Source organism: Polypterus senegalus, chromosome 15, assembly GCF_016835505.1.
Source record: "Polypterus senegalus isolate Bchr_013 chromosome 15, ASM1683550v1, whole genome shotgun sequence".
In the NCBI taxonomy this organism is placed as follows: Eukaryota; Metazoa; Chordata; class Cladistia; order Polypteriformes; family Polypteridae; genus Polypterus; species Polypterus senegalus.
The window spans coordinates 23,718,899-23,745,033 of NC_053168.1; the positions used below are offsets into that span (position 1 = coordinate 23,718,899).

The 26,135-nt window shown below is 34.2% G+C and overlaps 1 long non-coding RNA gene across 1 annotated transcript; it reads right to left on the reverse strand.

The window, feature by feature from the left end:
* Positions 1–460: 460 nt before the first annotated feature.
* Positions 461–25,907, reverse strand: LOC120516003. The gene is made up of 4 exons (XR_005630745.1): positions 25,786–25,907; positions 4,142–4,269; positions 2,604–2,685; positions 461–1,448 (listed from the first exon to the last, which is right to left on the reverse strand). It is a non-coding gene; the product is annotated as an uncharacterized LOC120516003 (long non-coding RNA).
* Between the last annotated feature and the right edge of the window lie 228 nt (positions 25,908–26,135).

Consider the following 26,135-nt stretch of genomic DNA (forward strand, 5'->3'; position numbering starts at 1 on the left):
AACACACTTCATCACAACAAAACAAAATTAAGACTTGCATTGAAAAAAAAAAAATTGCGTGAAGTAGCATAAAGACAAATGAACAAGCACCTAATAATCAGTTCTCCAAGAAGCAATAATATAATAAACCGTGTAGGTGGTCAGGGGCATCTATAGAAAACTTGTCATAAACATACAATCTTCTTTCAACTCAATCCATTTGTACCTTTGCAGTAGCAGTATCTTCCAAGGCAGTCAAAGTAAACACCCTTCTCCCAGCTTTAACTTCTATATTATAGCTGAGTGTAGGATGTTTACATTAACTAAAACTTGGTAACATTGACTTCTAATTATTTAAATAAAATTAATACATTGAAAAAAATAATATGTAAACAATACATTAAAATCCTAAAACTGAGGTATCTTCTTTAAATAGTTCATAAATGAAAACAATCACCCAACCCTGACCCAGCACTCCTCCTTCCAACGTGATGTTGTAAAGGCAGCAGAAACCATTCCCAGTAGACTTGGTGTGGTCATGTGATGGGGGAGGAAATCAGAGTACCTGGAGAAAAGCTACATGTGGTGAATGCACAAACTCTGCATAGGCAAGTTGGTAAGTGTCCACTTATTAAGTGAACATATCTTTAGGCAAACAACTTAAAAAATGTGGTCAAAATGTATGTTACTCTCCCCCTGTTTGTAAAGAGTGCAGAAGAATGAGTATATGGACACTTTTGTAATCACTAAACACGTGCCACAAATTTTTCTGATCTATCCAATTAATAGCCGATTATTTAAAAGTACCCAGATAATACAATTTTCCTTCCAATCCCACCTCTGTCTTGAGAGTTTCAGGGAGCCAGACCTTTTCTTCTATTTTCAAATGATATCCATGTTTTCTTCAGCTTAATCCTTGACCTACCCCTCCATCTGCACCTCTTTACCCAGATGATCTGCAAATTTTATACAGGGTTTTCATTATCACAAGACTTGCTTCTCTTCAACCCAAGGGTTTACTTGCCTGAACAGAAATAGACAAGCTATGTTGGCCTAAAGCTTTTTACAGATGTGCACCAGCGTCACTATATTATAGTGATTCAGTTTTTCAATTCACCATTATTGTATCCAAATAATGACAATCAACAACAAGTATATACCAGGGAATATGCCAGGTATGCACTTTTTATAAACCATTTCATAGTAATAATGCAAACAGGATAAGCTTGCTGTTTTTGTGAAAAACACCTTTTAATCTAAAACAGTAACATTCCTATATATTTAAAATATTTGCTACAAATGAGCATATATTTAATATTCAGCCATGTTTCCCAAATTCTCAGAGAAGTAAAATGCAGCCAGCAACAGCAAACATCTGACTGAAAGCTCGGATTTCATTTCACAGCTTCCAGTCGGGGATGTTTACAACAACAGACTACAAGGTTTGACTTTTGAGCATCATGGGAGTCCTAAATAAGATAAAAAGGGTAAAATATTAAAATGATCTGAACACAATATAAATGGAAAATTTTTACTAAAACTCTCTATACAAAAATAGATGTTTAAAGGCATTTTATTTCCTTTTAAGGCCTTGCTATGACATTCTGCAAACAGTAAGCTCCTCCACATTTCTTTTCATTAACAGGTTGAGTAACAGCTGGTTAAAAGGAAAAAAAAAAATCACAATGTGTTACATTTAGGAGTTCACCTGATATGTTTGTTTCAATACTGACACATACAGCTATCATTAATATACATAAGTCATTTGGGTATCCAAATGGAATTAAGTTGTCAAATACTACTAAGATTGAGACAGTTGTTCGTTGCCCTGATGCAGCTTTTTGCATATGACAAGCCAAAAATCCAAATAAAAATATAACAAAGGGTGTAAAGTTAATCCTAAGGACAGAAGACATGAAAACCTTTTAAATTAAATAATTTGCAAAAGTGGATATCCTATTTGTCCCTTTATTTTAAGATGGGCAAAATCCCCTCTGACAAATTTTAACTATAGTATAATAGAAAGCACAGAACAAAAAGCTCAGTTTATAAAAAGCTCGTCTGTAAACCGGCAACTATGCTCAAGTCAGACTTCATGACATGGAATGCAGGGCAAAATTTAAATGCATTACAATTTTGTAACTCACATCAAATAAGACAATTCAAAAAGCAATGTTCTAAACAGATTTAAATGAACAGACCAGATAATATGCAGTTTAGCAATATAATTTACTCCTGCTAGTGAAGTAATTTTAGTTACTATGTGACAAATATTTCATAAATAAAACAAGCAAGTATCTAATGGAGTTAATGTAGGGCTGCGTCAGCATGCATCTGCCAAGGAAAAAGGCTTCCACTCTAAGAAGGAAGAAGGTAAAAGACAGAGCTGATGAAAGGTAAAGAGCTGAAATGTTGTGCCTTTAACCTTTTTACCTTTTCAGTGTGGAAATAACCAGAAAGTATTGTAGTTGCAACTAACAAAATACATTTAGTTCTGACCATTGCACTGTAGAAATGTGAAGCTTCAATTATAAGATAATAATAAATAATAATACGTTTTATTTATATTGCGCCTTTCTGATGCTCATGATGAATGTACAAAACCATATGCCATAGGTACTTACTATCTTATTACTCATGCTGCACATCTTAGGAGAACACCAAAACTATGAAAAACGTTTCTCCTCCATTCTTGTGACTGGCTTACTGTAAAAGAGACAAAATATCCAGATTAACTTGGGCGTTATCCTGAAACTTTATATATTGCTAAATTAATGTGATGCATTGAAATACATTAAATTATATGCCGACATTGTAGATTTACATATCATTGTTTGAATTTCTCACTTTGCAGAAAACCACATACCAGTGTAAAACAGTCATTAGTTTGTGTGTGTATATATATATATATATATATATTTTATTTTTATTTTTACCAAATCTTATTCCCACAAATAGAAAATTTTGTTACTCTCTCACTCACTCTAGAGATGGTCGCAAGACAACTATTTCACCAGTGATGTGAAATAATGTGCGTCTGTTCAATAGTTCCTAGTACTGTCGAGTATTTTATTTTGGTGACAGCAACTTCTTCCTTCAGGAAACAGAACAGAGAAAGCACAAAACTACTGGTACAACTTTTTGCCGAATTTTCCAGTTTTATTACGGTGATGCACCTCTTCAAACAGTATGCTGGTATAGTTTAGGATTTTTCAATCTTCTGCTCCCAGGTAACTACAAATGTAATGGTCAATCATCAACAGGTTTAAGTTTATCTGAGTGCTAATTTTCATGTAGTCTTGGGACCAATCTGTGGTCATTATTGCTTGTTAACATTTTACTCAAATGAACTGTATGCATCAGGATTGGTTTATGAAACTTATCTTAGATCATATTAAAATTACATATTAACACTGTGGTTTTGCATGGCAATCCAACTTTGGAACTTTGAAGAAAACCACATACCAGGGGAAATAAAGTAGGGCTGCTCGCCCATGATCCTCAAATTCAAATTCTGACATGTACTATGCTGAGAATTTTTAAAGACTCCGAACTTGGACACTCAAAAAGTTCATTGTATGCAAACTTCAATGGACTTGGAGTATGTGAAGTTTTGATGAAAAGATGACACTTTTCCGTACTTATTAACATAACATAAATCAATACAGACTAAGGCAGATGTCATTTTTTTCAGACTTTACTTGCTCTCACAGAAATGGAATTAGTGTAATCTACAACCAGATTTCTTATTTCTCATGCATTAAGTAATAATTAAGAACTGATTGTTTTTAACATTAAAATAGAGGTTTCTTCCCTGTGCTCTGAGCACTGGCAAATAAGGATCAAACACTTAAAAATTAAAATCTTAAAAAAAAAAACAACTTATTTTGTTATCCTGTCCAAAGCTAATTGGGTGTGGATTAATAAAAGGTCAGATATTAAAATTTAGACCACTTGATATCTGGCAAGAAATTACAATAAATAAGATCAAGTTTACTGTGATGTGTGTCTACTTGACAGTACAAATAAATTCTTACTAGCATGTCAGTTTGCCTACATCAAGAACAACTTCATGGAAACAGATCTGTAAAGTTTTATTTATAGCTATAACTCTGCTAGCAACTTATGAAGTCATTCTCCTTCAATCCTCTTGTATACTCACCTACAATGCTTCATACAGTTTTGAAGACAGCCATATCATTATCACTGTTATAGAACCATGTGGTAGAAATATAAACACTCATTGAGGTCTGATGCTTCCAGAGAGTACACCACTCTTTCTTGATCTGTCTGTGAAAACACGCCACAAATCAAAAATATACAAATGTTAGTTTTCTTCTTCAGAACTCCCAACATCTGAACATCACAGACAAATAATTTTTACTGATACTGTACACTGAAAGCTACATGGCACTATGATTGGATTTGCAGCAACAGCTGTATACCGAATTACTGTTTTAAAATCACGGTGGTTATGTTGCTCTCATTTTAAATCCATTACTCAAATCCACTGCCCAAACCTGCAAACTCCAGGCACTGGCACATGTGGAACAAGTCTTAATGTAAGGCAAGGAACCATCTCTGGGATTTTATAAAACTAGCCCATTTACCAGACATTGCCTGGGGGTAACATGATCACTAGAATTCTTCAAAGGATGCCATCTATTAAAATAGGACACCAGAATTATCTACTTAAATTCTATGAGGCTGGTTGCAGAGCTCAGTTTCCATCTTGCTGTCCAACTCACTCCTGCATTCCTCTCTTTTATATCTATTAAAGTGCCCAATTTAATGAAGTGACACAAATGCAGTTATACCAAAACGTGGCAAAATAACATTTACCTGGTAGCTACATATTCAATGTCTAAGTACAGCAAATGTGTATTATCAGGCACCTTACAACAGTTCACTTCTGAAGATCAGGTAGGAATATTCTGAAATGCATCTCTGTAATTAATTCATGAGTAACTAGGAAAAAAAAGCCTAAAGGTTATGTCCAGGCTGAAAAGGAAAGATGATAAAAGACTACATTTTGGATGCAATGTCTTTTACCCTCTTTCCTTGTCAGCATGGCTATAACCTTTTTTTGCACATGCACAGTGATACAGCCCTTCACCAATTCCATAGTGTATCGAACTTTGAAAATCCTGACCTTGTTGCTGTATTGCTTTCTTGTTTAATTAATTTCATTCAGTCTTGCATCAATCTTTAACTATCTTTTTTTGTACAACACCACTTTCATATTTGTTCACAGGACTGTGCTATTAATGAGCACTCTCCACCATTTTCTGCTTTTTACTTTTATTATTTGGAGCAATTTCCCCTTGTAAAAAAATTAAGTGCTCTCTCTCTCTCTATCTATATACATATACACACACAGCATATACACATACACAATGCTTATTACAAATGTGCTATATATGGTTTTTGACCTGCGTCTGCTACTGTGCTACAACCATGCACTTTCTTCTTTCTTATAATGGCAACCGACTATACTAAATTACATGGTAAAGATAAGACGGAAGCAATAATCAGGAAGCATGAATCAACTCTACTGTAGACAACATGCCATTCTAACTACATTGTGCACGGAAGCAAATGACTTGAATGATACATTTCTCAGCTTTTTGCAATATTTTTTAAAACTTTTCCTTGTTTCCACTTCCTCTTCATTAAGTTTCTTTGGCTGCCATGAGCCACAAAACTCTACGTTCTTGTCTGTTGTCAGATTAAGTATTTACCCTTAAAAAACAAAAAAACAATACACCAGCTCAGCCATACATATGAAATTATCCACCTCCTAAAGTGACAAAAAGATAAACATTTGTTTTCCCCTTTGCCAACCGCAACTTCTTTTGTATCAGTTTCAAGAAAAGTGTTACAAAAACTCATGTAAGCTTTCTCAGTGCTACCAGTTTATTCCCTTATGCCCAAGACTTACTGGAAGACCACACAATCTCAGGCAACAGTTTGTTTTAGTCTATCACAAAACATTAAAAAACAAACAAAAAAGATCTACTCATTCAAATTATAACACTGAAAAGGATGCACTTAGAAATGTGAAATCAAATTCACTTTAATCTCAAAAGTTCACACAGCAGTAGTGGTAATTTAAACTATCAATGGTAATGTACAGGAATCTGAAGAACATTTGAACAAAAATCATAATACTGAATACAAGTAAATAGGATTTGGCACAGGCAACCACATACTGAAATTCTTGAACAACCATCTATGAAAACATACCTAACTGAAAAGGGAAAGGGGAAAACTGGCAAAAATAAACTAACTCACTTTTCGGCCAATAACATCATGACTAAAGTCACATTAATTGACATCAAGACTAAGGCATGTTAATTTTTGCTCAGAAAAAAAAAAAAATCCTTTCACCACTTCAGAAAAAAACACTGAAGTGGTTGTCTTAGTACATCTGTCTGTGAAATCCAGATCCTATTTCACTTGGTGCACCATTAATTAACTAAAATATACAATAGCCTTTTTGTATATTCACCGAGTAGAATCATATTTATTTCCCAAGGCTTGTCCACAATTAACTTCACAACAGTGAAAAATATACTAAAGTGAATTGTGAAGGAAGAGCATTTAGAAACATTTAACAATCGAAGATGTAGACAGAAAACATAGTCATTAAGATTTAAATAGAAGCAAACAAGATGATTTTGTATCTTTTACAAAATGGGTAGCCAGTTAAAAAAAAAAAAACACCTTACACTGAATTCGATTAGTTAGATCAGGCAATACAATACTAGTAAAAAATAAAAATTTTGATTCACACAAAGCTGGATGATTGCAGCACACCAGCAACCCTGCTCTCTGTCAAACCGCCCTGCCCCTCACACACACACACACACACACAAAAACTGCGGCACACATAAAACAAGTGATAAGCTTGTGTGTAAAACCGGGAATGCAAAGTTAGGTGTCAAACAAACCACTGTCCATTTTAAAGTCTGTGGTAGGTAAAGTAGCAGCAAGGCAAACCGATTCCAGCATTTCCGACAGAGGTACACAGCTGGGAGGGAGCTTTGTAGCTCTCCAAGATGCAAAAGCTTAGTGGCAGCTCCTAAATGCCTCCTAAAAGTTGTTGTCATTTCTCAAGTCCCAGACACCAATCCAGTTCAGTGGTGAAAGCACCATGAAGCAAACTTCCCAAAGCTCAGTAACATGGCCATGAAATCTCTCTCCATGTCTGCTGTAAGCAATTCCCCCCACCCCCCCCCCAAGAAAAAAATTAAATTGTAAATTGGGTGTGCATGTGAAAAAAATCTGAAATTTTTTTTTTTTTTTTTAAGGCCATGTTGCCCGGATTATATTACACAATGTGTACAGTGCAGCCTATGGAGATTATGCTTTAGATATAATGCACTAGTGTGACCACACACTGGCATAGTGCATGTAGTTTTGAACTCTAGACTACACAAAAAACTACATAGCAGGCCTAGAAAAAGTGCAGAGAAGAAGAACTGATTAAAAGACTACAAGGTATTAATTGAGGAAAGAGTGACAAAGTTTTTAAAATTATGAAAGGTATTAATACAGTGAATGTAACTGCAAATTTAAAATGAGTTCTTTAACAACAGCTGCAACATATGAAGATGGATAGAAACAAATTAAAAGGTAAATTCTGCAAAAGCACTACAAAGTCTTTCTTCACACAGAGAACCAGAGACACCTAGACTAAATTACCAAGATAATTAGATTTGGTGGTATTTTTGAAGAAATTAGATGGATTTAGGAGTTGAAATGTCTGTTCGTTCTTGTCATAATTCTTTTACCGTTCTATATACTGATTATACAACACATATGACTAATAGTATGTAAAAGTAGACTAAATCTCATAAGACCTTGTGGTTTGTAGAGTAGAATTATTGGTGTAACATAAGACAGCAATGATATTTAAGTAAATGTAATGGGCTTTCTCACAATCTTTTTAAGCATAGCTTTATGCCATGCAGGTTACACAAAAATGAAAAGAAACTTTTTCTATTCAAGATGCCAAACTGGAACACACCTGCTATTGACAAAAGCTTTAATAGACTTTTACCATCTAGACCTTTACTAGCCTATTTGAAAAACACAAATCAATCTGAAAAAGCTGTCATCAACCCTTTAGCAAATTTTTAAATGTCTCCCCCACAAATCTGGTATTATTCAGCTAACCTTTCAATATGACACAGATGGCCCAAAGTAAAACTAGCCGAAAATGTTCATCCTGATTATTAATATTTGAACTTTAAAAATGACAAAATACTAGACTTTGAGGTATAATACTGCCTTAATCTCTTTACAAACATTTATGTTCAATTTAATAAGCTCTTCTTAAAACCAAGCAAATTAACTGAACATGAAATAAAAAAAGCAGATGAGAAACTATGATGGCACTTGCTAAAAAGATGCAAAAGCCTGAACCTTATATATATATATATATATATATATATATATATATATATATATATATATATATATATATATATATATATATATATATATACACACACTTTAAAATGTAAAGTAATAACTGTTTGACAATGAATAAATGCGATGTTATCTGTAATTTCATATATTATAAATTACACCTAAATACACCTAATCCAATTCATTGACTTTAGTCTAAATGTGTAACTTGGTATAGTATCCACATTTTATTTAAAGAATCAGTTGAAACAAGTATCCAAAATGACAACAGATTTATGCAACAGTCGAGCATCCCTGGTTAAACTGTATGTTTCACCAATATCTAACACAAACTAATACACAGTTCAAAAATGTATACATAACACTTCTGCCTATTTTAGGTATTTGCAGGATTTAACACGTTTTAAAAAAAAAAAAGTACAATTCTAAATGTGGCATGTGCAAATGCTTAGGCTTCTTTGCAGTTGATCTACTGATACTTAAACTCTTAAAAATAAATTGACTTGAGCAAAATTAACCCTTATGAAGACACTTTCAGAGGACAAAAAAAATATACATCCTTCAGAGTTGATGGGAGATTGTGCCTACTCCCATAAAGACTAGAAAGAGAAAAAAATATATTTAACAAAGCAGGAGAAGGTTTAAAAAAAAAAAATCCAAGCTTTGAACTACTATTGTCAAAAAAAGAAGTTAATGGGGGTTACTGCTGAATACAAGACATGATCTGCAAAACAAAGAACACTCTTTTGACAGAATTTTTCATTAATTAAGGCGGCACAGTGCTAAACGATGGTAGTGATGCTAATTTGCAGTAAGGAGACCTGATTTTGCATCCTGGGGCCTCCTTGCTTGTGTGGAGTTTGCATGTTCTCCCTGTGTCTGCATGGGTTTCCTCTGGTTGGTCTAGTGTCCTACCACAGTCCAAAGACATGCAGGCTAGGTGACCCTAGCGTATGGTTGGTGTATTTATGTGTGTGTGGTTGTGTGTTTGCCCCGTAAGGGTCTGGCCCCGTGTTCAGGTGATTGTTCCTGCCTTGCTCCCAGTGCTAACTGGGATAGGCTCTGGCACTCCCTGCAACCATTTTCAGGAATATGCAGCTTAGAAAATGACTTACTGTTCATTAATTAGAAAACACATACTCTATTACCACAAAATACCTCAAAAATGATTTAGGTGACTACAGATACTTACTTGCTTCCACAAAACTGATCTGCACTGTATTGTTGTAGAAGGAAGTTCTTCATATACCCTCATCACAAGCTGAAGCATTTTAAGAAAATCACAACTTATCAACTGTTAAGCAAGGAGACGGATTTATTAATCTTCATGGTTATGTAGTTCTCAGTGTTATCAGAAATAAGTGGATTGGAGAACTGATCCATCTACAGTAAATGTCATTCCTAGAAGCCAGTACTGCAGAATCCGGGAAAAAGCTGATGCAAAAAAACAGGATGGATATTCTAGCAGGACTCAAAAACCATGGATCAAAACCATACCTCAAAAAATCAAACATGAAGCATTTGCAGAAATATTTTTGTTGTAGCCTTCAGTCCCAAAACTAAAATGTTAAAAACATGTAACATATACAAAAAGTTTAAAAAAAAAAACAAACTTTTGAGTTTGAATAGTCTCTTCAAGAAGTGAAAGATCTCAAAAGAAAGACTGATTACACGTAACAGATCGGGAAAACACAATGTTACTAAGCAGTGATCAACATAGTGAGAAATATGTTGCAAACAGTACATTCATTATTTTTGTTTTTCTTCTGACCTGTTAATTTCAGCAAATGAATACCAATTGTCCATTAACATATAAAGAAATGAGTCATTTAGATTGGTATTTTGTATAAGATAACTTTCTTTCCTTTCAGAAATTTACCGAAACATGCAATCTGATCAGTGTTGTCAAATTCTGCAAATGGTCAAAGAAACTGTCCAGTTAATAAAATCTAAGCAATAACTATAATAAAACTCCTGACTTATATAGCTAAGATTTTTTAAATCTAGTCGCAAAAACCTTATTTAACTAAATATTCTATTACCATAATGTCCATAGCCTCACATATGACTTTGAAAATTAATTTAAAAAATTGACACTTCAATTAGAAAAAAGTTTTTGCTTAATTAATACTCAGCACCTTTGCTGTATGGCACTGACAGCTCCCCATTATGGAAAACAGGGAAACTATTATACGTGTGACATTTACATATGAGCCAAGTGGTTTGCAAGGGTAAGGTTGGGGTTAATGAGTTAAATGCATGCAGTTTCCCTGGATACACAAGTAACCATCATTGTTTTGGAAGACTCCTACTTTAGAAACAGTTGATTGAGCTGACAAAGATGTTGCATTTAACAGTCAAGACTAGATATTTAAACTGTCTCAATAACACATTTAACTGTGAGCAGCTGGTAAACAGAAGCAAAAAGTGAGATATGCACACAGTATATAATGCTCATTACTACAGCTTAAACTTCAAATGTACATAATTTATATTTTATGCAGTATTTCCTCTTTAATAATAATCATTATGAAGTACAGTAAGCATGAGATGCTATGCATCATTTTCTCACATACTCAATGCTTTGAGCATCCCCATTTAAAAATGTGGACTGTGGTTTCTGTTAAATAACTACTGCATGAGCAATGCCATGAAAAATAATGGCACTTCTAAATCCATAGCCAATGAAAAAGTAAATGTAATATAAAAACACACAATTATAGCGTGTCCAATACATAAAAATATACCTTCAGGAAAAATGGTGAAAATATAAAGATTGTAACGGAATGTCTCTGCAAATCCAGAATTGTTACTAGTTGCCCTTCCATTGCAACTGGAAACCATATGCATAAGTAATATCAGGACACACATTAAATAAAATACACAAAAGACAGCAATGGTCAAATAAAAAATAAATACCCAATCATGTGCCTGAAACTCAGTATACATAATTATATTACACATATAGCATGTAGATCTGTTCAGGAGATTAACCATTACTACAACGGGCAAGAGGTGTGATCTAAGCAACTTCAACCCTGAAAGGCTTGTTGTCTCTCAACAGACATGGCAATTCCAGCATCTTGATATACCAATACTCCTTTGCTAGTCCAAAGGTTAGTCTCTAAAACTATAGAGAACAGTGCAGCAAACAAAAACATTCAATGATTGGCAATTGTGTGGGCAAAAGCATGTGGATGAGAGAGGTCAAAGTAGAGAATTAACAGGCTTGTTCATTCTAACAGAATAGTCAAAATTACTCAGACAGCCCTTTACAACCATAACATACAGAAGGGTCTCTATGAATGCACAGCATTTCAGTGCATAAAGCGAATGGGCTATAAGTGCAGATCACTAGCCTAGTTACCATCATGCCAGCTAAAAACAAAAAGATGAGGCCAGAGGTGAAATGCAGTTCCCAAAATTACACATTTGGTGATAGAGCTCTACTTCTGCTACAATATGCAAACAATAGTGTCAGCAATTTCCATGAACCTACAGTACATCCAAAACTTTTGTTAACTGTACGGGCCTCTAGAGGTAGAGCAATGGCATGTGAAATGTGCTCTAAGAAAACATTAGGCTTCTTAAGGCCAAATGAGAGTCAAGTGATTGATACAACATACCCAAGCACTGCTGCTGACCATGTGTGTCTCTCCATGGCCACAGTCTACCCTTTTTTAAATATATACCTTCATCAGGATAATGCACCATGATACAAACTACGTGTCATCTCAGACTGGTTTCATGAAGACAATAGTAACTTTGGTATACTTCGGGGGCCGGCAAAGCCCCCACATTTCAGCCTAAAATGTAACTTTTTGGAATGAGGTGGAATAAACCGTTCAATGCATAAATGTGCAACTGAAAAATTTGTATGAATTATGTTATAAAGGAAGTATTAACTAAAATGACTAGCAAAGTTTCCTAGCACCTTGTTGAATGCATTCTTCAATGCGATTCGTTCTGAAAACTCGTGTCTTATTTAGTAGAAAATGTTTACTGATCATATAACCCTTTTGACTTTATTAGAACTCTTGGCTATAAATTACACTACCACAAATAACACAAACACGCAATGTCGAGCACGAGCAATGTCAAATGGTCAAAATCTTACCATGCAATATTGTAGACTGAATTACAGTCTTGTGCACCTACCATATATGTATTTATTGTAAAATCTGCCCAAACTCTATGAGACCTCCCGCTTACACTTTGAACATACTAGTTTTGAGAAAGGGAGATTTCAAAGGTTTTAAGGTAAAGTTCACATTTAATTAGTAATGCATGGAGATCAATGTTCTGAACAGTGGCAACAAGTTGCCGGTTAATTACACACATATTCAAGCAAAAACATTTCTGAATATGTAACCATAAAACCAAACTCAAAAATTAAAGCTCATAATGCTGTTGCCTCTGGAAACATAATGATGCATCATTCAAACAACAAAAAAATAAATTATGAATTACACTATAGTGCCAAACATATTGGAACGCCGGTCTTTATACACACACATGAACTTTAATATTTAAAAAATAGGCTTTAATATGGAGTTGGCCCACCCTTTGCAGCTATAAGAGCTTCAACTCTTCTGAGAAGGCTTTCCACAAGGTCTAGGAGTGTGTTTATAGGAATTTTTGACCATTTTTCCAGGAGAGCATTTGGGAGGTCAGGCACTGATGTTGGACGAGAAGGCCTGGCTCGCAGTCTCAGCTTGAATTCATTCCAAAGGTGTTCTTTCATGTTGAGGTCAGGGATCTGTGCAGGCCAGTCAAGTTCCTCCACACAAAACTCACTCATCAATTTCTTTATAGACCTTGCTTTGTGCACTGGTGCACAGTCATGTTGAACCAGGAAGAGGTCATCCCCAAACTGTTCCCACAAACTTGGGAGCATGAAATGGTCCAAAATGGCTTTGTATGCTGAAGCATTAAGAGTTCCTTTCACTGGAACTAGAACAAGCCCAACCCTGAAAAACAACCACACACCATAATCCCCCTTCAACCAAACTTTGCATTTGGCACAATGCAGTCAGGCAAGTACTGTTCTCCTGGCAACCGCCAAACCCAGACTCGTCCATCGGATTGCCAGACAAAGAAGTGTGATTCATCACTCCAAAGGTCACGTCTGCACTGCTCTAGAGTCCAGTGGCGGTGTGGTTTACACCACTGCATCCATTGGTGATGCAAGGCTTGGATGCAGCTGCTTGGCCATAGAAACCCATTCCATAAAGCTTTCTATGCTGCACTGTTCTTGAGCTTTTGGAGGTCTGTAGCCATTGACTCTCCAGAAAGTTGACGACTTCTGCACACCGTGCGCTTCAGCATGCGCTGTCCCCGCTCTGTGATTTTATGTGGCCTATCATTTCGAGACGGAGTTGCTGTTGTTCCCAATTGCTTCCACTTTGTTATTATACACGTGTAATGGATTCTGTGTCCTGTCAGAGGAAGAGAGCCGGTTTAAGAAGCATGTAGTGATTCACACACATAGAAGATCACATACAAAACAAAACATTTAATGTGCTATACTTTAAATTATGATGTGATTTGAGAAACTGGTTAATTAAACGATTTTAAGATGAAGTTTATGATGTTCTACTTTAATGACAAATTAAACTACGTGATTAAAGTAGAAATTTCGTGCTTTTTCCCCCCACCGTTTGCCTTTTTTTTCTCTGTACCCTAATAAGCTTTCATATGACACTCAGACAGTGGGCTACAACTCATTTTCACAGCGACTTTGATATGTGACTTCTTTTTTATTTCCGGCACTGTGCGATTTTGTGAACGTGAGCTTTCAAGTTTCTCCAACACACTATGTCACTCGATCAACTTCCTTTTGTTGATTATACCACGGTTTAATTAAACAAATAGTATGTTTTTTCCTTTGCCTCCACTTGGTATTTGCTGAAATTCTTATATTTTCCCCTGTGCTTTTCCCATTGTCTTTTCACAGAAGGCTGTGCTTTAAGGGTGATTTATATTGATATGCATATTCAAAGAGGCGTAATTCTGGGAGGAGTTGGGGCCTTACATAAAGCGCGTGCACGAGCATTACTTTTCACGCTGATCAGGATTTATGTAGCGGAAGAACGTGGAAGTTGGAGTATGCACAGATTCCTGCATCTGGATTTTTCTGTGCGCAAGCACATTTCGGCTTTTGTGCTTACGCCATGTTATAGTGCGAATTCTGCGCACGGCGTTATACATGAGGCCCCTGGAGTGATACCCCAATACTTTTGGCAAGATAGTGTAGTTTCCTCAGAAAAAGGGCTTCTAGCACTTCTAAAAGTATTCACCATGGAAATAAATTTCCTTATGTTATCTTTATTGGGTTTTGATAGTACGGTAGTATGAAGTTAGCATCTTTTGGAATGTAATGAACAAAGTGAACAATGAAATCCTGTAAATATAACGAATAAAAATAGGTTATTCTGCTAAATTGAAATGAAAAAGGCACAGTCATCACTACAATTAATATCAGACAATTCATGTCACATCCCCAGTTTTAACTGGGTAATGTGTTGAGGAGGGGACTTTAAAAATTATAGTTCAGTGTACCGCCATATTATTTAACTAACCCTGTATTTATTCTTCTAAAATCATCTTGTTCTGTTTATTGGTGGAAGACATGAGCTATTCAAAAAGTCTATTTAATAACAAGCCAGAACAAAATAACACATTTATTTAACACCTTTCTGATAAAATTTCATAATATCAATCAGAAACTATATCAAGTATTGCCTCAAATAAAGTGTGAACAAAATGCTTAACTTTACCAGATGTCAAATAAAAATACATAAAATAAGTAAACCAAAGTATAACTCGAGTTTAATAAAACTTAAAAGCAGTTGTGTGTGTGCAATGAGGAACTAAAAAAAATGTACAACAGCTTCTACTCTCAAACATTAATGAGGACAGCGGACAAGGCCATTTTAGTAAATTATAATCCCCAGCAAATTCAGCATCAGGCAATGAATAACTTATTAAAATATGCTGATGAATTCCTTATTACACCTGAATCTTTAACATTCTAAAAATCGACTTAAACCAATTCAACTCAGTTTCACGAGAAATCAATTATGATAAACAACTAGAAACTAAACTACTGGTCATAGTCTGAACAAATTATACACAACATATCTAGAGTTTATAAAATAAACTTGTGCAAAAATAATTCATATGAAAAATACTCAACAGACATGAATTATTTGAACATGGAGTTGACATTAACTTGTCAAATTAACCAGGAATTTACCCAAGAAATGTATCACTTTTCATTACAATGGACTTAAAGTACAACTCACAAATATCATGAATTAACAAAAACACCACCTTTATTTTGACATCTTGAATTGTACTTGGGTGAAAACCACTTTAGAATGTTTTGGAAATGCAATGGACATGACTACGATTACAGTTATTACATGGTAGTAATTAAATGTCTGCAATCGTTTTCACCCCCTCAGACAAACAAGTAAACAGTATTAGATTGTCTAGCATGGTATACCAATATGATTTGTCTTGTGAAGAAGGTTTCCATTCAGCCACCAACTTACCTCCAGGATGTAAAATATATAGTTTCCTAATGAGCTCCAAAGAAACAATTTAAAATACCAAGGATTATTAACTACTTGTTTATTACAAGGCTACAAAACTACCAAAAAAATTATACATATGTATTTTTAATTTTGGTTTGCTCCTAAAACAATGACTAATCCTGCAAAATATGTACTATTGTTTTTTATTCATGCAATCGTCTGTCAGTCTTTCCACTTTATTATTTCATGGCTGAAGCCAAGGCTGTCACAACTAGTAAACTTCACGCTTAGTAATACAGTAGCCTCATTTCAATTTATTGTAAGTTCACCTATTACTTACATGAACTGAGTGAGGCATACAAGAAAAATACTCCTTCCCAATTAGCTACAATCTACAATTTTTTAAATAATATTTAGTGTGGAATTTAAAAAAATACGTAATCTACATCTTTATTTTCAATTTATTTTAAGCTGTGGTTTTGAAGAGATTGCACCTTATCAAGCTGCATTATAGATAATGCAGGAACCAACCCTTCATGCAGTGCAAGTCCATCTCTGCATAGAGTAACACTTACACAGTAAAATTTAAATTCATAAATATGCCTAGTAAATGTTGTTTTAAGACATTCTAAGAAACTGAAATAACCAAAGAATACTCACACATAATGCAAGCTCACACACTCACACATAATGCAAACTGCATTAATTCAGTGTCAGAACCCAAACCTCAAGGTCTGAGCTGGCAGCAGCAACCACCATTGTTCAACTATTACAGGCAATATTATTGCTTAAAACTAAAAATCTGAATTTTTAAAAAATGTATTAATTTAAAAAGTTTATTTTAAATCTGATAAATGTATCTATCCATTTATTAAAACTTCTTATCTTGAGCAGGGGCAGAGAGCAGCTGGAGCCTATTCCTACAAATATGGGGCACAAGGCAGGAACAATCCCAGGACAAGGCGCGAGTCCATCACAAGTTGAACACATGCACTAGGGCCAATTCAGTGAATCGAATTCCCTTAACCTGCATGTCTTTGGACTATGGGAGGAAACCAGAATACCCAAAGGAGACTCACATGGACATGGGGAAAGCACACAAACTCAATGCAGGAAGCACCCATCAACTGATTCCCCCAGGCTCACAGTTGCAAGACAGTAGTGTTACTGCTATGCCACCATGCCCCGTATCTGAATTTTATTTGATTTTTCATTTTGAGGGGGAAAAAAAAATCTTTATAACATGTGGTGTATAAACGGAATTCTAGAGAATGCAACAGTCTAAATGGAAAAAAATGTGTGTCAAGCAGAAGAATGATACAATCTGAATGGGATGATCTGATCGATTGGCCACCAATCGAAATCAGTTGATTTTCACTAAAAAAAGATTTGATCATTGATTGGTATAATGGCAGATCACAAGAAACAATATTTTTTTCAGCCCCTGCTTTTCTAAGCTTTATGGTAATTTAGTTGTAGTAATCCTTTATGCAACGTATTACAGTAGTTGAGCAGTGTAAAGATCAGCCATTGGAAGCTTGTTTTATCAGTGAATGAGAGGCAATTGATAAGATAGTGTATAATAAAACTGTAAAAAAAGTAATTGGAGAAGTTTTCCTGTGCAACTAGACAAACAGCAAAAAAATAAATAAAAGCTACACTAAGGAATTCAGACATTTATTTATCTTGTCTTTTTAAAACTAACACCACTTGAGTTTAGATGGCGAACTTCTTTAAAATGCAGCAGTTTACACCTTTAATTGGAAAATGAAAAGATATGGACGAATTTGAAATTGTTGCTTAGTAAACAATAAGTTATTTTATTTTAAAGATTTGTACTGTTTACAAATGTCTAGTTGATACACTTAAATACACCTTTACAAAAATAGTAAAGTATATTTTTAACAGCAACTGCAATTAATGATTTAAAATTATTTAAACAAATAGGTGCTTGTATATTTATATTTAAGCAGCATTTAATTGCCAACATCAATTGATTGTCTGAGAATATATACTTTTGTTCTTAGGTAAATGATGAAAACTACATTTTTTAATTTAGCCTTGTTTCAGGTATGTACATTACAGAAAAAAACAAACAATATGACACTGATTATGAGAAGCATTTTATATTCTTCTATGCCATATGGATAAAAATATTTATCTATAATACACATTTCATTAGATAAAGTATGCATTTTAAGGAAATTTTATTTTAGTATTTTATGATCACTGAACAATAAGCCTACAGAATTACATTTTGTTAACAAGAAATGATTTGTTAACACTTTTCTTCTACAGTTTATAATAATACTCTTTAATATTGGACATAAAACTTCTATCTACTTTAATTAATGTAAAAAGTATTTTAGAGGGACAAATAAAAATGTGAATCAGGCGATCAAGTAACATGAAAGTGATGATGAGTATCAGCCTTAAAAAACCTGATGGGAGCATCCCTACAATCTGAAAATATTTGGATTAACATGGTAAAGCAGAATAAGTGGAAAATGTTTATATTTAAAATAAGATGATTTACAGAAACAGAATAGGGGGCAGAAAGAAGGGGGAAGAATTTGCTTTGGACATAGGAATAACATGTAGTGAAGATGGGAACTGGTCCAAGAAATTTTGTTACAGCCAAAATTACCATTGCCGCAGCAGCACACAAGAACAATAACGTGAAATGAACTTACCAAAGATAGTTATTCATCTTAGAATAAGTCACTGGTAGCAATGAGATTTTCATAGAACTAGTGGTGGTGAATTTTTGAAGAACAAAGAGATAGGGGGCTACAGAAGAAAAGACAATTGGTAACCTATCTGGAATAAACTAAAGACACCATCACACTGGTGGAATGAACCTGAGATAGCACTTTCTTTGTGATACGATATACTGTATTTTTTTTTTTTTTTACTGATTAATACATGAAGACTATGTACATAAAATAATGCATGTGGTCAACAACAATACTGATGCATTCAAATAATGCAAAAGTAATAAAGATGCCTAATGTATGACAAGAAAACATTCCCCTCATCTTCACACTATCACCAATACCCGTAAGAATATCAATGACACAAAGTAGCTTGGATCCTTGGACTCAAAAGGTTTACACCAAATGCTGCCCCAACTCCTTCATATAACAGCAGAATTTGAGATTAATCAAACAAGTGGTGTTTTTCTCCAATCTTCAATTGCACAGTTTTGGTGATCACATGCCCTCTGTAAAATCATCTCTCAATTCTTTAGAACGAGTGGATTCTAGAAATGTCTTCTGCTGCTATAGTCCATCTGCCATAAATTGTGAAATACTATACTATTCTATACTATTCAGAAATGCCCTTCTGCACTCAAATATTTTAAAGAGGTGTTTCGAGTTGTAGCAGCCTTTCTTGGCACATGCATATATCTAGCTATTTTTCTTTGACCTCTGTCTCTATACAAAAATCTCCTGATGGTTTTTGTTTATCATTACCTTATTCTGTAAATTCTGGAGAATGTAGTGTACAGTATTAAAATCTTAACAAGACTACGGTTTGTAAAATGCTGGAATCACCACATCTGCGACCACCCCAAAGTCAAAGTATCAGATCACACAAGTTACTCATTCTGATTCTGGGTTGATCATCAACAAAACTGATTGGCCTATTCTTGCAGCTACACAGATTTTTTGCAGAAGCAGGCCATTTTCATTACCAAGTAAGTGTACCTATAAAGGGGGCCACTAAGGGAAAAATTTCCAAAGAAAAATAAGCTTAACGCATTTGAACAAATCTGATTCAACAAATGTACACAGAATAACAAAAGTTGTCAGCGACTTTAAACAGGGACTAGGATGTCAGGGTTAAAAACACTTCACTGGTTTATTAAAAGCAAACCACCATGAACGTTTGTGGCGCGTGTAGCAAACAAGCCAAGCAATTACAAATTTAGATTTATTTTATTTCAAGCATCTGGCATGAATAAAACTAACATTTCAGGATGAGGGACTGTTTTTATTTTGTTAAGTCCCAAGTCTATTTAATCAAGCTTACAGAAAAAAATGTAGTATTACTTTAGTCATGGATTTCTAATTAAAAGTGTGGTATAATCTCGTTTGCTTTGTAAAGTGATGGGGCAGGCTGTTAATGGTAATCTAGACAATAAATATTCAATGACAGGTTTTTTTTTTTTTAAATTTTGAAATAAAAAGGCATCCCATCAAATTTTTTAATAAAGCAATAACAGTGTTTGCATGGTGGGCAAGACACAGAACACAACAAGCTGCTTTTGATACTTTTTTGTAAAACCAATATGTAAACAGTAGTTTATTGAAAACTGAATAAAAACAGACTACAGAGGTTAGAGTGGCACAATGTCTTCTCGTAAGATACACAGCAGACTGGCCTACTAACTTGTGATGACCATACTAAGTACGCTGATCCTCTGAGCAACCTACCTATAGGTGATTGTTCCACTGACTGTGACAGGTACGAGCTATAGCGATTTTTTTTAGAATGAGAGAGAGAGAGAGATATATTATGACATATATAGATATATATTTATATAAAGATACAGAATGAGAGTGTGTGAGAGAGAGAGAGAGATATAAAAAAAAAAAATGTAGATACCATGTCTGCCAAAGGTACAACACACATGCAATTTGTACTTGTTTACATTAAATAAATGGCAGGTTCAACTAGCATAGATGGACTATGTTTTGGTAATAAAATAATGCTGGCAAAAACAAAAGCTACAGCAGTGACCATTGCAGAGATCATCATAGTATACAAAGTTTTCTCTGAATGAACTGTGATTAAGGACAATAACTGTTGAAGCTAAGGCTACTTGAAAAATGTAAAAGATACATTTTTGCACCATTAAAAATATACCTACTGTTGTATGTATGTGTATATAGATAGAGAGACATAGAGAGATTTATACACACACACACACACACACACACACAAACTCGCTTACCATGAAGAGTAAGCTTTTAAATGTTACATATAGTATATGAGAAAAAGGTAAAAGGTTATTTCCAGACTGAAAAGAAAGTTAAGGTTAAAGACACAACCTTTTGGCCATATAGCTTTCATCAGGTGTGCCATGATGAAGGATTTACAGCCAAAATTTGTGTCTTGACTAAATCTGGCTGGTCTAGAAGACATCTTAAGAGACAATGATGCTATATGTAACAAACTGTGCCACTGACTAACATTCTTGTACTGTTAAAAAAAATGTAATTTATCAATAGATTGAAGTATATTCACTTTACACTTGGTAAAATACCTACACTTGTTAATCTACTTACAGATAATTCATGTTATATGCATTCTTGTAACTTGTTAGCATACAATTGAATATTATAACTATTGTATTTATGTTATATATACACAGTACACTTGTCCCCTTTTGTTTGCTGGTGTAACCCTGCAATTTTATTCAAGATTAATAAAGTTGCATATATATGTATTTATAACTCTTTCCTTTTCAGTGTGGAAATAACCTTAAACCTTTTTTCCTTTGCAGTAGCACACCAGCACAGGCCTACACAAAGTCAATAAATAAATATATAAATAAATAGTTTCTACAGAACACAATGAGAGAACAAGGAAAACTCAAGAAAAACATGCAAGGTTTGCAGTGCACCAAAGCCATGTAACATATTCCTTCTACAAAGCGCAATAAATGCAAAAATGACTACAGCTCCAAGTATCTAAATACAGGTGATAAAAGTGAGGGGAGGAATGAGGTACACACGACAGTATTTAAGTGGAAGATGATAACCACAATTGCCAAATGCCCAAAATTAAAGGGCAAATTACTGATAGCTTGAAGCATAGAACTATAGAGTTAATAAGCATGGAAATTGAAGGACTAATGCAGGAAACAGACAAATGAGGCAGGTGAAAACACAAGAAGCATTTCAAAAGTCCATTAATTTACACTTAAACAAATGTAATGTTACTATTAATAATGGGTAAAACCAAATATGAATTAGCAGGGTATCTACTGAAAAAAATAAACTTTAAAAGATAAAAATGGTGCCTAAGTAAAACGCTTCACTAAATATAAATTGAAGTAGAGGTATACCATATTACTTGTGTCACAGTGAACTGCAACAGCTGAAACAAAATTTGCGATAAGTCTATAAAATATTTTTATTTCAGGATGTAATTTAAACTGCTCAATGAACATAATTTGTTACAACAATGCCTTTTTGGAAGCTTATGAAACTTCACATTTCAAAATCATGCATAACAGAAACAACACTGCCACTTGGATAACAAGAGTTTAATTTTTTACCCAGTATCTAAATGTTTAATCTAAAGCTTGCTCAAATTATGTGTTTGAATAATATATGTAGTAAACAACTTGATCAGATAAATAAATCACAAACAGCCAGCAAAATGAAAGGTGAACATGCTTTGATGTTTAGGCATTACTTATTTAACTTGCCAAAATTTAATGCTCAGCTAATTAAACTTTTCCTTCACTCTTTTGTTATCTTTAAAAATACAAATCCTTTCATCCTTGGCAGTGCTTTTGTTTGGTCTCCTGCAGACCTCCCTGAAGTCCATTGTATTGGTGTAATTTATTTCCATCCATACATCACTGTGATGGTCAACTGGGCTAAAAGATGTGCATTTAACAATGCAGATAATTTATTGAACTACTTAGATAATGCAGGAGTATAAAAGGAAACTGTGATAAGTATAATGTTATGTATTGCAAAGTAATAATAATTACAGCACAATTGTGCACACTAGTTTCCAGGATGCAAAGTAAATATGAATTACAACTACATCTTTCGAGTTTAATTTTCTAGTTCTGACCATTTAATTCAAGCAATCTGTAGAAGTGCACTATTACACTTCCCCTAGTTTAGTAATTTGTGCATTCATTGTGCGCAGATGCATTAAGAATACACACAATCAAACAATAGCACACAAAAGGGTGGAAATAATCATTATTAACCATTCTAACATTAGAAATGATAGATTTTCCATAATATATACATATTACCTTAACAGGTTGTCACAAATTATTTTTAAATATTTTGGAATTGGAATAATGAATGAATGAGAGCTGTAATAAGATCATGAAGATAAGGGCTTGCACATTTGTGCATTACAATATTATCATTAAGAAAAATGATTACATATATAAAAACAAAAAAATGCAATATGTATGCTTACAGTGGAAGATGGGTGGCACACGAAGCTATAATATTAACATAAAACGTCTTATGATCATACATTTTTTTTAAGAAATCTTTCAATTATTAAATATCCATTTTCAATGCACTAAACAGAAAATACAAATTGCACAGCTGCCATGGTTACTTATTTATTCCAAATTGTTTATCACATCTTGCAATCAATTAGAACAAAAAACAAAATCGTTTAAAATATGTTATGCCTAATAAAAATATACTAATTCATAGACTAAATTTAATAATTGTTTTATAGATGCTTAAAAAATGCAAAAAGCATTCTAATTACACAGAGAGGAAACAAAACAGCAGTGTGTACTATCCTCAAACATTAACACCTTGTTTTTTGTTTTTTTTAATGACTGAGAGTTATTAATAATTAAAATACCTGAAATGTTTAAGGTTGGCTGTGTCACCAAAGGCAAAATCTACAACTTAATTTTCTTACTGTAATTTAGAATGGTTAGACACATTCATTTTGGTCATTTTATATTTATTACTTTAAACACTAATAATTTTAAAAATAAATGTTACAATATAAAAATCAATTAGAGCTAAAATATATCAATTATTGACAGATCAATTTCAAACTAAAATGTGGTGTTACTTAAATAATTTAAAAGAAACAATAATTTTCTTTAACAATCTTAATAAAAACAAATTGCAGAGAAAAGAAAATGAAGATGAAACCCTATAGAGACACCCTGCCTCCATATGCACATAGAATCATTTAGGAGTAACAATGTATATTTTTTTTTTATATTATACCCCAAAATGTAGAATGTTTTACCTTGGCAAAACAGAAATTAAGATAAGACGCTCTCTCCAAATGAAGCGAACAAAACAATTCACAAGTACACTACAGTACACAAAACGTTTGTTAATACAGGAATGATAAAAAAAAAAGATGAATTTTAATAAATCATCACAAAATTGAATGTTACTGCTACTTCATTACAGGCCACAAAACTATAAAATGTGATTAAATGAAAACCACAAAGTCCACAGTGGCTTAAAGATCCAACTCTTAAGATTTTTGGGGACTATACAATTCAGCCAGGTCAGAGGGGCTACTGCTGGAGACCTTTCAATTACTGAGCAGATGGGTTATTAATTCTGCATATTATTCAAAGGATGGGAGCCTAAACTGCAAAATGCCCTTGAATACGCTGAAAGAGAATATTAAGTCATGAGTTTCTCCAGGCAGGATTTGAACTTGTGACCTTGTGGCCCAAAGCCAAGAAAGCTACCTATTGAGACATCAATGCTGTGACCTTCTAGATGACACATGGACAGAAGGGAAAAATAAAGATAGTGCTTAATAAAGATAAACAGAATTCAATAACTTAAATAAATAAAGGTTTAACACCAAGGACACACTAACTGAAAACATGTAACAGTTTTATACGGAGCTTAAAAACAAGAAAAACTTCAATGACTTAGCTTTAAGTAATGTCATTTTTTTTTACTATAAATAACATCAGGCAGGTAAGCGAAATTAAACATGTAGAGCACAAAAAAAAAGAAAGACATTGATGAAGGTTCTCCTGAATACATTTTTGACCTTGGGCTGAAAAACTAGCAGATCTTCAAAACTTTATGTGAGGGCTAAACATTACAGGTTTACATTCAAGAGAGTAAGTAATATTTTACTCCCAAACCTCTATCATTACTCTATATAATATGATCAATCAACAAATCCTCCTAGTTCTGAAAAACGTTTCCTCGAATGACCAAAGGCAAATAAGGCTACATTAATGAGACTTATGTTTTGTAAAATAACATTTCCTTTACACTTAGCAAGTCCAGAAAATGGCTGGATGTAATATCAGGTTACATTTGGTGAAATCAGGCTTATTTTATGAATGAGCCCCGTTTGAAATAAACGGCATTGACTGAAGGTAGAAATTAAGCCTATTTAAACTGACAAGAGAATCTGCTGGAAGCGCGATCACAAATCAAATATTACGTCAACTGTACACTATTAAATCGAACTCTCTTAAATCACATGCTCCTCCAATTTTGCCCGCAGCTCTTCTTGTTAACGTTAACGTGGGCGAAGGGTGAATGTCAAATGAAGAATGTAACTTAATCGATGTTTATGACCAAATACAACCATGTCACGCGCTTGAAGGGCTTTTAAAAACAAACCTTTCACATTTGTACAGATTAACAACATACTTAAAGAGATTTACCTGCAAGGTAATGTGTCTGAAGGGCCCTAGTAATGTATCAGAATGAAACAACACATTCGGAGTTTCTACACTGCCTTACAGGACATAAAGATTAAAAGGCAAATACAGACTGCTTAAAAGGTTCCGATGTCAAGAACACGTCGAAAGCTACTTCACAAGCTTATAATTCATGACAGTCTATAAAGCAAGCAAAGGTACACTGGAACAGTAAAGTACGTTTTAGTTGTTTGATGCTACCACATTCCACACATTTAAACTCACAAGGATTACCCGATTTATTTTTTTCTTTTTCTGAAGCAAACTGCAATAAAGTACACAAACTCCAACACTCCACCATGTTAATAACTAAAGCTTTGAGCGAAGATCTTCGAGTAGAAAACTCTGCTCCCAATATTAAGACGCGTGGTTTTCCCGAACCATACGGAAAATGCTTACCGGTCCTTCAGTTTTTGCACTTCAGTACTATCCCACAAATCATTTTGACCAACTTCTCCATTCCTGAAAATTTCCTCCGGCTTTTACAGTACAGCAAACTTCCCCCTCCCCCTTTTTTCCCCCTATCTCCGCCATTCCGTTTCCTTCCGTCTATTTCGCTCTCTCCCTCTCGCTTGTCTTTAATTTGACCTTTAGTTACCCGACACTGGTACTGACGTCATCGTCATAGAAACAAAACCGCGCCTCCTGCAAGAGCCATTTTAAACAACGAGGCAGCCTATTAAATAGACTGACAGGGGAGAATCCAATCAAATTTGACAACGGGTGAGTTGTATCCGCCTCCACCGAGA